The sequence below is a fragment of the Chinchilla lanigera genome, unplaced genomic scaffold (assembly GCF_000276665.1).
Source record: "Chinchilla lanigera isolate Chin_1 unplaced genomic scaffold, ChiLan1.0 scaffold00023, whole genome shotgun sequence".
Classification (NCBI taxonomy): domain Eukaryota; kingdom Metazoa; phylum Chordata; class Mammalia; order Rodentia; family Chinchillidae; genus Chinchilla; species Chinchilla lanigera.
In genome coordinates, this window is record NW_004955424.1 from 7,322,135 (window position 1) to 7,337,711 (window position 15,577).

Genomic DNA, 15,577 nt, shown 5'->3' on the forward strand with positions numbered 1-15,577 from the left:
CTTTGGCTAAGAGGGAGGAGAGCAGTATCTTTTATAAGTTGGGTTCTTGCTAAAGTATCCTTAACAAGGTCCCATTTCTGGGGCAGGAGGAGGAGAGATTCCTCATGGCCACGATGTGAAAAAGGTTTAGCAAGTGAGTATCACCAGTAATAGGAATAGCAGAGGGTCAAGAGGCATCATGAATAAGAAATCAGTGATCACTCAAAACTGGGGTCACTTTGGAATTACAGACATCCCAGAAGTATACTGTGACTACTTCAAAGAGAACAACCTGAATACTAATGTGTATCAATTCATGATTCTGTTCCTGCAGTGCCAATTCCAAATGGCTGTGTTAGCTTTCTTCAGTAGGCAGGGCTTGAAAGAATCCTCAAGAACAGAGAGAGCTTTCAAATACTGTTGGAGGTTACTGAGCTGAAGGCGGCGAATCATATCTCTGAACAACTGTGAAACAAAAAAGAAACATCTCAGATTGATCTGCAAAACACAAGATCCTCTGCTGTTTCTAAAATGGATTTTTAAAAGTAAATTGAACGTTTTTGTTAGATGCTTTGGATTTCTCTGAAGGTGGAGAGTTGGAGTCAGCCTGGGGAGCCAGCGACATCAGAAGGAGATAGAGCTGCATGTACAGGACAAGAAAGTGTAACTTTGCCAAGTTGTGAGACCTGCTGACCTGGTAGTTCAGACCTTGGTTGTGATGGTTTTATCTACATGTCTCCCAAGAGCCACAGGTACTGATAGGTGGTACTTTTGGAAGGTTGATAGGATTTGGGGGGTTTAGAGCTGACTTGCTATTGAGAAGTGGGATGTGGTCAGAAGAGGTGAGTCACTGGGGGTGTGGTCTGAAAGACATCACTTCTCCACTCCTCACTCACTTGCTCTCTGCTCCCTGGCAGCCATGCCTTCTCAGCTACCTCTACCAGGTGCCTCCATCTTGCTGTCCTGCCTTGGAGCCGGTGGACTACGGACTGAACTATGAGTAAAAAGAAGCCCTTTCTCCTTTAAATTATGGATCTCAGGTATTTTGTCCCAATAACAAGGAAAGCACGTAAGATCCCTGTCCTAAAGGCCAGGAGTGTATTGCAGAGAAAACATTTACAAGAGGTACAAACTCTGGCTGGATCCAAGGTTATCCCTGGAGACAGTCTGTCCCTGGGGTGTGTGTATGTGGAAGAATAATTTGAAATGTAGTTTAGTTATTTGGTTTGAACACTTTAAATATTCAGAAGAGTTATTCTACAGTTCCCCTCAGAGAAGTGTCCCAGTAATATCACTAGTCGATTTGAACAAATAGTGGACTAGTGATATCATCACTAATCTTCACATACCTAATGATATTTTGTGCCATCTCTTTTAGTCGGACACTTTAAAGGGTCATAAAAACATGACAACCAACTGCTGTTTGCCTTTGCAGGGCTCTGCTCCTCAGATCCAACTTTGCCACTAGTTTATTTCCTACATGCCCAAGCCCTGTTAAAAGTCATCGTATACGTTACCCACAGATGGATCTTATCATGCCCACCACAGAGAAGGGTGGGGGGAGAAAGGCAATTCACAGATACATTTTGTAGATATGCTCTCTTCACTGTTACTCATTTGGAATAAATAAACTAGTTTGGTCATCTTATGCTGCTTTTGCTACTGTTTAAAAAAAAAAACAGAAAAAAATAGCAAATTAGATCCTTAGAGGTTGGAAGCTTGAAAATAATATAGTAAAGCCAGAAATGGATGAAATAGAAAATTTAAATGAAAACATATTAAAGAAAATGTTAAAACTAGGGGCTCGGGATTAGCTCAGCAGGGGCTGGGGATTAGCGCGCCTGCCTGGCAAATGCAATGTCGTGAGTTCAATTCCCGGTACCGGAAAAAAAACCAAAGACAAAACAAAAAGTTGGCAGTTTGGAACAATCAATAGAACAGATGGACTTCTAATAAGGTTGATCTAGAATACAAATAGGTAAATTGTCAGTATTATAAATGAAAGAGGAGACTTTCATTTGCTTGTTTTAAGGATACTGAGTTATTCTTTTTGAGTGGACAGTGTGATGCATGGATATGAATTAGTTATCCACTTTGCTCCCCTATGCATACCCTCTTCTCCCTGTTTTTCTACCTCATTAAATTTTGGCAATAGGTGGAGTCACTACCTGTGGGGTAAGTGCTAATGAGACGGAGTGCCCCAGCAGGACCTCTGCCTCTTCTTATGGTGAGACTAAGGAGGGTAAGCACCAAAGTAACTTTTGATGACAGAGTGAAAATCTCAGCCCAATCAATTTGGGATAAAGAGATTTTTTTCATATAGCTCAGCCCAGTAACTAAAATTCCCTTCTTTAGGGTGAGGGGCAAAGCTACCTGTAATGCACTACCAGTGAAAGGTAAAAACTGTATAAGAAAAATTCTTCTTTTTAAAACTTTGTTCCTTTTGAAACTGCCTAGCTCTATAACTGCTTCATGGCTCTATAATTCCTTTCTTGACCCTGTAACCAGAAGAGCACAACCAAACATGCAGGATGTCTGACTGTAACAAGCTTCAGGCTCGTTAATCTAACCTTATAACCAATATCTCACCCCACTAGCTAATCAGAGAACTGCCAGGCTATTCTGTCTTGCCTTTGTACCTCCTGCTTATTCATTATATAAAAGTGCTAACCCTCAAGAACTCAGAACCTGGCTTTGTTGAGGGAGAGAACACAGCCAGGTCCACCAGTGTGAAATAAAGCTGTTCACTGCCTATCTCAGATGTCACTGGTCCTTTCCCAGACTCAGTTTTGCCACAACACCAGGTGTGACCAAAACGTACAGTAAAGATTTGTGTTTTTTAAGTATTATATTAAAAGTTACACTGCCATTAAGCCCCCGCAAAACACTCCCTGCTTACTTTGGACACATTTAAATAGTTCTTGCCACATTCTGAAGCAGTTTACAGTTCATGTTTAGGGCAATTTCTGTAAAATGAAAATGTTATAGCATATCCTCATCCATCTTATTCCTTGATCAGGCACCCTGAGACTTCTGACACCTCTCCAAATTTAAAATGATCTTGAAAGGTAAATGATTTGAACCCAAGCAGCTAGGACAACACAACAAAAGACACTAATGAAAGAGGACTTTCAGAACTGCTTCAGAAAGTGGCAAGAATGCTGGGATAAGTGTGTGCAAAGGGAGGGGAATTAATGGCAATGTACCTTTTATTGTAAGAAATTTTTAAAACATTTTTGTGCATTCATCATAATCTTTGATCATAGATGTGTTTTATCTAGGCCAGAATGCTGTGCATTATAAGACACATGTCCGCTATACTTCGGGGAAAATAATTACCAGTTAAACAAAATATTGAAAATCTTAATATAGAATATACCCATGTTCTTACTACTAGATATAATTTTCTTCTTCATCAACCAGCTTTGTATTTAAGCATCATTTGAATCCCTTTTGAATTCAAAATTATGATATGGTCCTAGTGACATGCTGTTTTCTATAAACTATGTTTATGATCCTTATTAAGTCCCTTTAAAGTTAAGACTTACTGAAAACACTAAATTTTCATCCGTGTTGAAGAGTTTGATCAACTTACTGTTTTTCTGTTTCTAATAAATTATATATCTCCTAATATTTATCCAAAGATTTTGACAGAAAAAGCCTTAAGGTGAGGGATGGACAGGGATTTATAAATAATCAACCAGTTACAACCACCTTTCCTACTTGAAATTCTTGATAATACTGTGATATAATCCAGAGTATTTAGCAGGTCATAATGGCTTTGATTATTTCTTTGTTACTTTTTAAAATTTTATTTGTACATGTTTGCAGTACATACATTTTACAATTGTCCTTGGGGAATGGGTACATAATTGTACATTTTACAACTTATTCATTTTTTTAGTCCCTTTCCCTCCCTTTTCTAATTCTCTTAATTCAATTTTCATTTTTGTTGATATTATTAATCTTAGCTGATGTTATGGCATATAATGTTTACATCCACTAAGATTATTAGGTTCCTGAACGTGATATATTTTTATTCTAGTTATTTTCCTTTCCCCCTTCCTCTTTGTTCCCTTGAACCCATTCCCTATTTCATTTCTCTTTATCCATTTTCATTTCTCTTCTATCCATTTTCATATTCTCTTTGTTTGTACTTTTCCTTACTAAAATGACAGATACCAAACATTATTTAAGCTTTTGTGTGATTTATTTCACACAGCATCACATTTTCCAGGTGTATCCATTCTCCTATAAATGTCTCCATTATGTCCTTCTTTATAGCTGAGCAGTATTTCATTATTAGATACCACATTTTCTTCATCTGCTAATGAGTATACAGGCTGCTTCTAGGAGTTGGCAATTGCAAATTGTGTTGCTATAAACATTGGTATGCTTGTATCACTGTAGTAAGATATCTCATGTCCACTGTAGTAAGATATCTCATGTCCTCTAGAAGATATCTAGAAGGAGGATATCTGGGTCATATAGAATTTCTAAGTTTAGTTATTTGAGAAATCTCCATACTGATTTCCATAATGTTTGTACCAGTTTACATTCCCACAGTGTATTAGGGCTCTTTTTTCACCCTAGCCATGCCAGCATTTGCTATTGTTTGATTTCATAATGACTGCCACTCTTTGTGGAGTGAAATGGAATCCTGCTGTCGTTTCAATTTCCATTTCCCTCATGACCAGATATGTTGAACTCTTCTGCATATATTTGTTGGCCATTTGTCTTTCTTCCTCTGTGACGTGTCTGTTTATTTCTCTTTCCCGTTTCTCGCTTCACTATCCATAGATGAAATGAAAGCATGTCTTTGATTATTAGTGGGCAGCCTTCTTACGAAGTCATGATCTTTTTAATACAATGATGCTAGTGTAATCTTTTGAAAAAATTTTAAATGATAATTAAAATGTATAATGAGTTAGACATGTGTTACAAATTGATATGACTCAATGAAACTGAATAGAAAACTACCATCTGTGCTTAAATTTATGCACGTGTATCCAGGGAATACTAGGTCACGGTTCTTCAGTCAAAAATTCTTAGATATATAATACATGTAAAAATCAAACACTTAAAAATAAGTGTCTGAGAGTAAAGAACACATGAACATTCATGTTGTTTTCCTTTTCTTCCTTGATCCTTCAGTTGTCATGGAATTTATGGACAGGTGCCTATAGAGATGGAATTGAACATTTCTTAGTCCTCTGGACATAACACTATGTATGCATACTCTCATTTACCACTGTTTTAACAGCAAACTATGAATTCTATCAGAGGAAAGACCACATTCGCAGATGTCTTATGCTTCTACGTGTTTTTAGTTTCCAGAACTAAGGGTTGTCTTTTACAAAGATAGATGAAAATGCTGGAAAACTGTGATGGATATTTACTGGATTTTTCACTCTAGAACCCTTCTCCTGTGAAATTCCTTGCTCTTCTGGCCTCACACAGTTGAAACAGTTGTGTTCATGCACATCTTCTTCACGCTGAGACAATTATAATCTTCCCCTGGAAATTCAGAATGGAGGATCTTCTGAATTGTGAAAGGCCAGGGTCTTCCTGGTGGTCAGAATATAATGTGGAAACTATTGTGTGTTCAGTCACGACAACAGGAAAAGAAACTCATTTATTGTTTTTTTTTAAAAGGGAATGTTCTGAAAGAGGACTGAGGTATAGGTCCTGGGACGGGAGAACAGGAATACTCTGATGCTTGAGACCCAAGGCCCAGGTCGTTGCTTGTAACACACACTTTTCTTCTTTTTGGTTGTGTGAGGAAAGCGCAGATCCTTATAATAAAATCTTTCTTCCTTGAGCTACTAAATCTGGACTATTGCTTGTAATAAAAAGGACTCAGAGACCCTCACATAAAAGTGAGTTAGTTTTTGTTCTGGATGCAACAAAAGTTTTGGCACTCCTATGCAAATTAGGGAGCTCATTTCTTCTGAAGAAAAAGTACCTCATTTCCTATTTCTGTTGCTTTTTCCATAATTCAACATAGCCTCTACAGTATCTGTCTGAAAAGTGAATGGACCAATGAATTTATGTGTATATTTTTCTTACTTTTGCTACTTTTCAAAGTGTTTTCTATTCTGATTTATAAAGAGGAAATATGTCTACCTTGGTTGGACACTATTAAATTTAGTGTCAGAAGATCTCCTGGCAGTCCACTTCATCATCAGTAAATCCCTCGGCACTTTTCTCTGGTCTAATGCACTGTTGCCAGAGTTGTAAGACACCGTGGTATAATGTAGAAAGTTTTGCTCAGAACTGAATACATTATGAGCAGAGACCAGGTTTTTTGGCCTTCCAGACATATGCTATTGTCTGCACTGTATTATAGGAAATATTTATTACCATTTTTTAATTTACGCCCATGTTTCTACAAGCAGCACACATTCCCTCTTGTCTTTTACTGAAGGTCAATGCTCCTGCCCCCACACGGAAGGAAATAATTTCAGGAGAACACAATTTTTTATCTCCAAGTGACTTTATTTTTCTTGTTGAAGCAACAGTGATCATAACTTTTATTAAATCGTCTCCTATATCAGATGTTTTGCCACCACAAGCATCATTCAGTATTTGGAGAATTCACGAATGTGGAGCAGTACCTAGGTTGATTTTAATTTTCATGCACTAGACATGAAAGTCTATAACAGGATCGCTAATTCTGTATTTTATTAAAAACAAAGCAAAACAAAATAAATTAAAATTTGCTGTCTGTTTTCATAATTGATACATACAGGACATTCTAATACCTCAAAATATATAAAATTCAATAGTTGCAAGCTATATTTTTAATTGAGTAAATCTGTCTTCACAAGTCACTAAATTCCTTATTTTTTGACCCTGAGTTCTGCCAATAAGGATGGGAAGTGGACTACCACACAGTACACATACAACTGTTTTAGAGAGGTGTTATGTAATGCTCAAAATTTGTAGAGGTAGAAAGAAAATATGCACGGATTTTAATCAGAACATCAGTAATCATTTCTTCCTAACTTATTTGATTATGGCTTACTTTATCATAAGAGGATCCACTGTGAGAAATTATGATCTGACAGCTGTTGGTATCACTTTCTCTTACACTGAATAAAAGTTGCTATAATGAAGTGACAGGTGTGTGCACTTGCAGAGGAAGCTCCAAATGTTTCAGATACAAAAAACGTTTTTTCCCCAAGAATGCTCTTACAAATATTCCTTCTATTAGTTTCTTCTGCACCCCCTCCAAATAATAGATCTGATTTTCTTACCCTCAAAGGCAGTGGAATTCAATGTTATCCATGGACACTGTATTTTGGCTGGCAGTTCTTGGTTTTATCACAGCTCCCTTCATGGGCTCCCAGTCAAAACTGATATAAAATATAGCATCATGCTTAACAAGGAAGAAGGAGGAGGATACCACAGTGTCTGCAATAGTACAGACTATTTCTCTGTGCAGTGGTTCATGTGGCCAAAACAGTATGTGAAAGACAGTTTAAGAACACCCTGAATGTTATAACTAATTTCTTGGTGCAACTGTACTTGACCTGAACAAGACAAGTGGACATTTTTATGAGTAGAGAGAATGGCAAAAGATGCAGAAATGAGTTGAAACTACTAGCTTCATTCCAAGATTGATGAGAAACATTCAAAACTCAAGACCTTGTTGGAAAACTGAGTGGACAGCAAAGGGTTTATAGAGATAAAGTTAGACAGCCAGGATTTGTAGAAGGCTTGGTGTTATGGTAAAAGGGAGATAAGAGATGACACTTAGATAATACGCTCCCCCCATGCTGCCTCAGGTAGGTCAGCAGAAGCTAAGTTTGAATAAACTTCTATCTCTTATAACAGTACTTGGGCTTTAAAAACAAAAACTTCATATTGCTCCAGTTAAGAAAAAGGGACAACTCTCAGATTTTTGCTGTTCTCACAGATCCATGTCATTCTCTCATATTTCTGAACTCAGAATCTTCTAATCATTATGTATTTTTAGGGAAATATCACTATTAATTCAATGGTGCATCATTACCAGTTAGTTTTTACAATATTAGTGCTGTGGTACAGAGGAAATTATATGTCAGAATTTCAGTTGTAAATTGAAAAGATGCTTTCTAATTAATTTCTTTGGGCTGAGATCTCATGACTGCCAGTATTAGGTACAACAGCCTTAAGATAAAAGGTTATGGGGGCTGGGGATTTAGCTCAGCGGCAAAAGCACCTGCCTGGCAAGCGCAAGGTCATGAGTTCGGTTCCCGGTACAGGAGAAAAAGCAAAAAAAAAAAAAAAAAAAAAGATAAAAGGTCATAACTTCAACAGAGAAGGAGTTAGGACCATCCAAAGAGGACATATTTGAAAAATTGATAAAGATTTTTTAATCCCTTCTTATTAATATAAAAGTATTACTGTCAGTGGTTTTGTTGGTGGAGATGACTTGTAAGTACAATTTTGTACTTTGTACTCTGTGTTTTTAAGAGTATTGTTGATACCTTTGTTCAAATAAATTAGCAAGTGTCTTTCTCAGATATTAGCAAGAAAAAGAAAAAGGTGTAGTCATGTATCTCCCTTATTCAAAAGAAAACCGACTGAGTGAACCAGAGCCTAAAAGAAAATAGTTCATCGTTAATCAACCTGTGAGAGCTCTGTGACAAACTTTATCAGACACATGACATATGGATCAATTAAAAGAATTCCTGGTGTGGTGGCAACTTCATGTCAAGCACAATGATGAAGTTTGAATATAAGATGCAAAGTAGAAAAATGTCACAAATCATCTTTTAAAGATAAGTATAGGGATAAATACAACCCAAAATGTGTTTTGATAAGTTTATTTACTTTTTACATGAGAAATATAAGCACGAAATCGGAGAAAATAATATAATAAACCATATGTGATCATCAACTAACTTTAACAATATTTAACCATAAATAAAACCAGTAAAGCAGATTTAGAGATGTGCTATGTCCTTGACAGTGGATCAATCCTTACATAAGATTTACTCAACTGCTGCATCTTTATCAATATAAACAAAATCCTATAGCTAAATCCATTTGGATTTCTTCATTTGTAGATTCTTAAATGACACAAGACAAGGCAGGACAGAGACTGTGAATAAAACTCAGCTGAGATCCAAGTTTGCGGGTTCAGACACTCAGTTGAGATAGATTAATCCTGCATCAAAAAGTTGAGCAGCTGAGGAAACTTCTGTCCCTAGCTTCCCAGAAAAGTAATTTGCTCTTATCAAAGCAAAAGAAACAATAAACTCTGAGGTGGCCTCATGCTTTCAATGTAGGGAGCACACGTAGCCCTAAAGCAGATGGTATTTCAAATTTGGCAGGGGCTAAGAGAGAACTTACCCAAATTAGAGTTACCAGCTGCCAGCTGCTGTCTCTGCCAGTTCACTCTGGATACTGCTACCACCTCCCACATTCAAGTAATGCAAGAGCTAACAGATTACAAACCACCAGTACCCAGGTTTCCAACTCAGGCACTAAGTAGAAAATGAAAAGTATCCAGAGAAATGAACAGAGACACTGAGTGGAGACACGCAATATTTTTTTTATGGTGAAAATAGCAATACAGATAAAACTTCTTCCATTCACAGATAAATAAAAAGCATAGATCATATAATTGTGGATATTTATAAACATGTTACCTAAAAAAAGAATGTAGATATTAAAAGGAAAAATCAAATGAATGCAGGTTGGAATTCACAAAACAGAAGATAGCTTCTGCAATAATTCTTTTATATTCTCCACAGTACTCAAAGCTATCAGTGAAAAGAATATTGAAGAAGATGACAGTATAACATAGGCAAAAAGTTGTAATGATTGTAATTAAGTCCATGCATCTAGCTTTAAGGTTACTTGATAATAAGTCCCCATCCATATATTTGTGTTTTTTTAAATATTCTGCATTCGGATAGGCTTTTATTTTAAAGATTTTTGTTACTCCTTGACTATTTTTTTCTATGCTCTTTGCTCTATTTTCTTCCTCAGTTTTATAAATCCAAAATACTCTGGTCTCTGTTGTCTGTATTACCCATGTATTTTTTTTTTTTTACAAAGAAATAAAAGGAAAAGGAGAAACAAATTTCAATCATAGGTTTGAAACTAAGGAAGCACTAAAAAGGTGACTTGAGATGAAAAAGAAACAAAATTAGTGACTTTGAGGACAGACATGAGAAATGCTAGACATTCCACAGAAAAATAAAAAAAGTAAATGATTTGGCTAAATAAACAGAGAACAATTTGAATCTAGGTCAAAAATGAGATGTTTTACAACAAGAAAAATTGCTATTTCACTTTTTTTCATAAAACATTAGGTTTGAGAATCATACATGGGCTTAAAAAGTGAAAGAACAGCTCTGTTCTGACAAAATTTTACAACCAGCAGAAATCACAGTTTTAAATTGAGATAAAGAAGCAAATAGTTAATATTCATAGTACAATAGCTTTTCAATTCATTTCTTATTTAACTAAAATTCAAACTTTCTAAAATTTCCTCATCTTTTTCTTAATGACTTTTTCTGTTCCAGGATTCCTCTTCATTCTTGGCCTTATAAAACTATGATTTGAAACAACTCGGTTGTTTTAAGCTGCCCAGTTTGGGTAAACTTTGTTACACACGATAGATTTGTATGCTTCCAAATCAGTTAGGATAGTCCTTTTCTTTTCTTTTCTGGAACTAATTTACTTCATCTCTGCCCTTGTATTATTAACCATATGGTTTAAGTTGACTCAAGAAATTGCTTGATTTGAGCATCCTAATTTCCTTTTTATATAATGATTTGGAAATTATATGTACATCACAAATATTTCACCAGATCATACCTTTCCCATCAATAACAGCGGTATAATGCTTGCAAAGTCTCCCATAATATGGAGGTGAGGCCTCATAAATGGCTCTCGAGAAACTGCAAAGCTGGTTAGTTAGGAAGAACTTATGTTCACACAAAGTCAACACTAAACACATTCTGGAAATAATCTGTAGATTTTTATGAATTCCAAAATCATTTGGAAGCTTGTCCTAGACTTAAGCAGAAATTGATATTGGTACTAGCCAGAAGTTTATCCATAAGCGCATTTATAAATATATAGACCAACTTTTCACTCCTCTTTTCAGTCTGACTTTTATTTTTATATTCGTTTTGATCTCTGGCCATCGCTACATACGGAAGCTAAACACTTAAATAGGAAGCTTAATCCGTTTCGCAAATGTGTGCTTGTAAAATTGGAGGGCTAAAAAAGAGTTTGGCTCCATTCACGATACATAGTCTCCAGTACTAAATCTCCACTCAGTGCTCAAGTCACACCTGCCTTTTTGTCATCAGCTAGCATAAGGGTGGGAAAAAAATCTGAAAAGAGAGTTCAAATGTTTTCATAGGAGAAAAAGAAATCAACTCAAATCAATAAGTGACTATTGAAAACATTATATAAGCAGGCTTTGTATTTAATAATATGAAAATGAAAAATAGTAAAACTCAGTTCTTGTCAAAAAGTATGAAATGTATTTATCAATAATAGAGTCACCATCATTTACCACAAAGAGAATATGGCAATGTGGGTAAGAGAGGAAGTAAATGACAGATGTTGAGGCTAAACTGGTAAGGCAGACACTAATGTATGAAGCTCACATCATATATGTTATGTATAAAATTATTGTTCACATTAAAACTATTAAATGTTTGTATTATTTTTCTGTAGCTTCTATTATAGTTTGGAGCTGGACTGTCATTTAAAGCCCCAGGTATTGTTGAAAGCTTCATCTCCAGTACTACTGGGAGAGTGGAAACTTTAGGAGGTGGAACCTAGGTAAATGGAGTCAGGTTCTTGGGGGAATGTCTTTGAAGGGGACATTAGAACCCTAACCCTTCTTCTTCCTTTCTCTCTACTTTCCAGCTGCCATGAGGTGAATAAGCTTTCTCTACTACATTCTACATCAAGGTGCACTGTGCTACCACATGCCCCAGACAAAAAGACCCACATGACCATAGACCGGAAACTCTGAAACTATGAGCCAAAATAAACCTTTCCTTTATTATCTCAGTTATTTTGTCACAGTGATGGAGTAGTCACTAATATAACTTTCATAACAAATAATCATAAATTTGGTGGCTGAAGGGCAATTTATTATCTAATAGTTCTGTAGGTGGAAAGTCCAGGCATGGAATGTCTCAGCTGTTTTGTTTTTCAGGATGTACAAGGCTAAAACCAATGCATCTGCAGAGCTGTATCCCTTTCTGCCAGCTCTAAGAATGCATCTGCTGCCAAGCCAGCTCAGGTTGTTGGTGAAATGCAATTCTTTATGGCAAACTCAGTTCCCTGCTGCTTCCTTATCAGCTGGGGGTCATTGACAGCTTCTAGAGGACAAGCATAATCCTTAGCTTGTACCTCTTTTCTTGTATTTTCAAAGACAATAATAGGGGCTAGAGTCATTTTCATACTTAAAATACCCACATTCTCCCCTCTGCTCCTTCTGTCTGCCCACTTCTTCCGTATTTCACTGCTGACTTTGTGTTCCTCTTCTGCGACTAAGGGCTCATGTGATTATATTGTCCACCCCAAGATAGTTCAAGATAATCTCCGTGTCTTAAGGCCAGGGGATAAGTGACCCTAATTATGTCTTCAAAATTTCTTTACATCAGTACTTAGATTAGTGTCTCATTGAACCCAAGTGAGCAAAAATCTTGAGGGAAGATTTTTAGAATTTTTCAGATAATGCTGCTCAGCAGAGCTCCTGCATTGAACAAATGCTGATCTGTTCCTTCGATATAAATGCTGCAAAGCACAGATTCCCTCCTGGCTGGAAGCTTACAGAAAGTGTATTTAAGTATTGGGAATTACTGATCATCTTCAAATGTAAAGGCTGAAATGATTTTGCTGTTTAAATATCAATTCCATTCAGAGACAGCAATCACAGAACGTTACCATGTGGTTAGAAAAAAATCAATATATTCCTTGAGTGATGCTAAGTTAGAAGGGTCATAAATTGTGTGCATGGCTTACGAGAAATGGATAGGAAGACTTGTACAGTATATTGACTATTTTGTCTTTGAAACGAGGCCATCATTTATGATGGTCTGTTCTGCAGAAGAAGCAGATTTATGACAGTGATTGGGGAATCACTGTTTTACTAAGCTTTGACTTGGAGCCAAGAATCACTGCTCCACTTTCATAGTCATATTGTCCATTGACTTTATATGTGAGCCAAGAAGGTGCCTCCGTTTCCAGCATGACAAGCCAAGGAAGGGGCAGAAGGGAAGAGGTACAGTAGGAACTCTAGGAGGATCAGTTGGCCATGCATACCCAGGACATCATTCATCTCTGGAGATCAGAAGACCACAGCAGTCTGTATTACAGATGGAAAAAATAGAGATGTTCATTCTTGCAGCTGCTAGAAAGACATTTTGTGATTTCTCAGATTTACATAGTTTCCCACTTGAATAATACACACCAGGTCTCCATTACTGTGAAAAGATAGCTTGCTAGCTTGTCTTTTTTATGAAATTTCAGGTTGGGAACATATGTCATGGTTTTAAAACAGGAAAAACTAGGTGTAAGATTTCCTCCTTTAAAGCCTTAAGCAAAATGAGGATGTTTAGTGTTTAAATATGAGTATGGTTTTACAGAATGTTGTGACTTACTTGTTCATTTTCTTTAGCAAAGAGCTATGGCTCCATCCGCATCTGTTCTGGAGAGAGAAGTGCAGCACCCCCAGAGAAGTACTGCATCATCAAGGGACGCTTCATTTCTCTGAGTCTCAGTTTTCTCATTATTTTTTAGTGTGAGGGTTAAAATTTTTTGAAAATCTGTGGCTAGTAACTACTGTTTAGGAAACTGATTGGCAAAGGGGACAATTTCCTGAGAATGTCTATGGCCAAATATAGCCATTAAAAATGAATATCACTTCTGTAATATATCATCTCTTAAAACAGTTATTTTAACTTATGTGCAGGCAGGACATTATCACAGTTCAATAAAATATAAACAGATATACACCTTTGTGAGCAAGTGTGTGCATGCAATTCTTTCATTCTTTTGGCTCGATCTTCTTGAATTTCCACCATCCTTGGAGATTATTTCCCTTATTTAATGTCTTGTTTACCTTTCAAGAGATTTTTCCTGAATAAAAATCAACATATTTTCATTTTTGCTCTTAGGAAAATTAAAATGCTTTCCTTTGTGCATTGACTGTGACAGTCATGTCTTAGAGATTGTTGTCATCAACATAAAAGAAACCTATATTTTTATACATATATCATATGGTCCTCTTTCCCTTATTTTCAGTTCAGAAAAACAAAACAAAACAAAAATTTAAACTGCTTAGTATTCCACTCCTACCTGTATTGCCAGGAATAGTATGTACAAGAAGTTCAGGACAAGATATGTATTAGAATACTCCTAGGTGTGCTATTCATAAAGGCGAACACTGAAAATTACCAGAAAATCTACTAAGAGTAGAAAAGATAAAGTTCCATTTACCCACATAATGTATTACCACATGACAGGTACAACAGTCTGTGGTTACACAAAGCAATTTGGATGTATCTCACAAGCAAAAAGTTTATTCATCAAATCAGACACAAGACAGTATATATTTTATGGTTCCATTTATGTGAAGTACAGAAAGTGGCCAAACTCACTCACTCATTTGCAGTCACGGTTCTATGGAAGAGAGTACAGGTGGATCTTAGGGGTATTGACAGTGTACTATTTCCTGATATGAACCCTTGATTTACTTATGTATTCAGTTATTGAAAATTCATTAAGCTTTACATTCATGATTTGTGAGCTCTCCTACATGTATGTTATATTTTAATGAAAACTTTTGAAAAAGAACAGTGTAATAGGAAGCTAACAATAGTTGTTATACTACACATTGTTCTCTTCAACAAAGTTGCTCAGATTATCAGATGTTAGAATGGAAGACTGATCAAACAATTAAAAAGAATAAAAATAGTAAAAAGCATTAGAAATGATACAGAGTTTCATTAATCAAGATAGCAGGAATTCAACAATGGTTGTTATATTGTACATTGTTATCTTCAAATTTTTTGTTCAGATTACCAGATACAAGCATGCAAAATTGATCAAAAAAGAAAAATTTAAGCCTTAACTGTTCCTTTCCTATCACCTTGTTTTGAAAATCTGCATCTTTTGTATTGTTTTTGTGTTGCTTTGTTTTTGTCTTGGTTGTTGTTATTTTGTTTTCTTTTTCTTTAAAATAAAAAAAAATGTATTAAAAAAGAACAATGTAAAAATAAAGTATTTTATTACTGGTTTGGTGCTTATTTTAGTTTTCTACTGGTTTACAGCAAATTACCACACACTTAGACTGTTAAAACAGAACACTTTCTTTATGCCACAGTTCAGTAGGGTAGCGGTTCAGGTATACTGTGGATCTCTGGCTTTCTGCTCCTGGTCTTGCTAGCTCAATTTTAAAGTGTCTCCATTTCACAGGCTAGAAATGACACTGCTTTCCAGCTGGTGAAATTCTCTTCCATAACTTATAAGACTATGACCCTGACTATCAGCCTCCCTCAACTTCCTAACAATACCCATGTTGCTTTTCGTCCCCTCCACTTCTGAGCCAGCAGCAGTACAGCCAGTC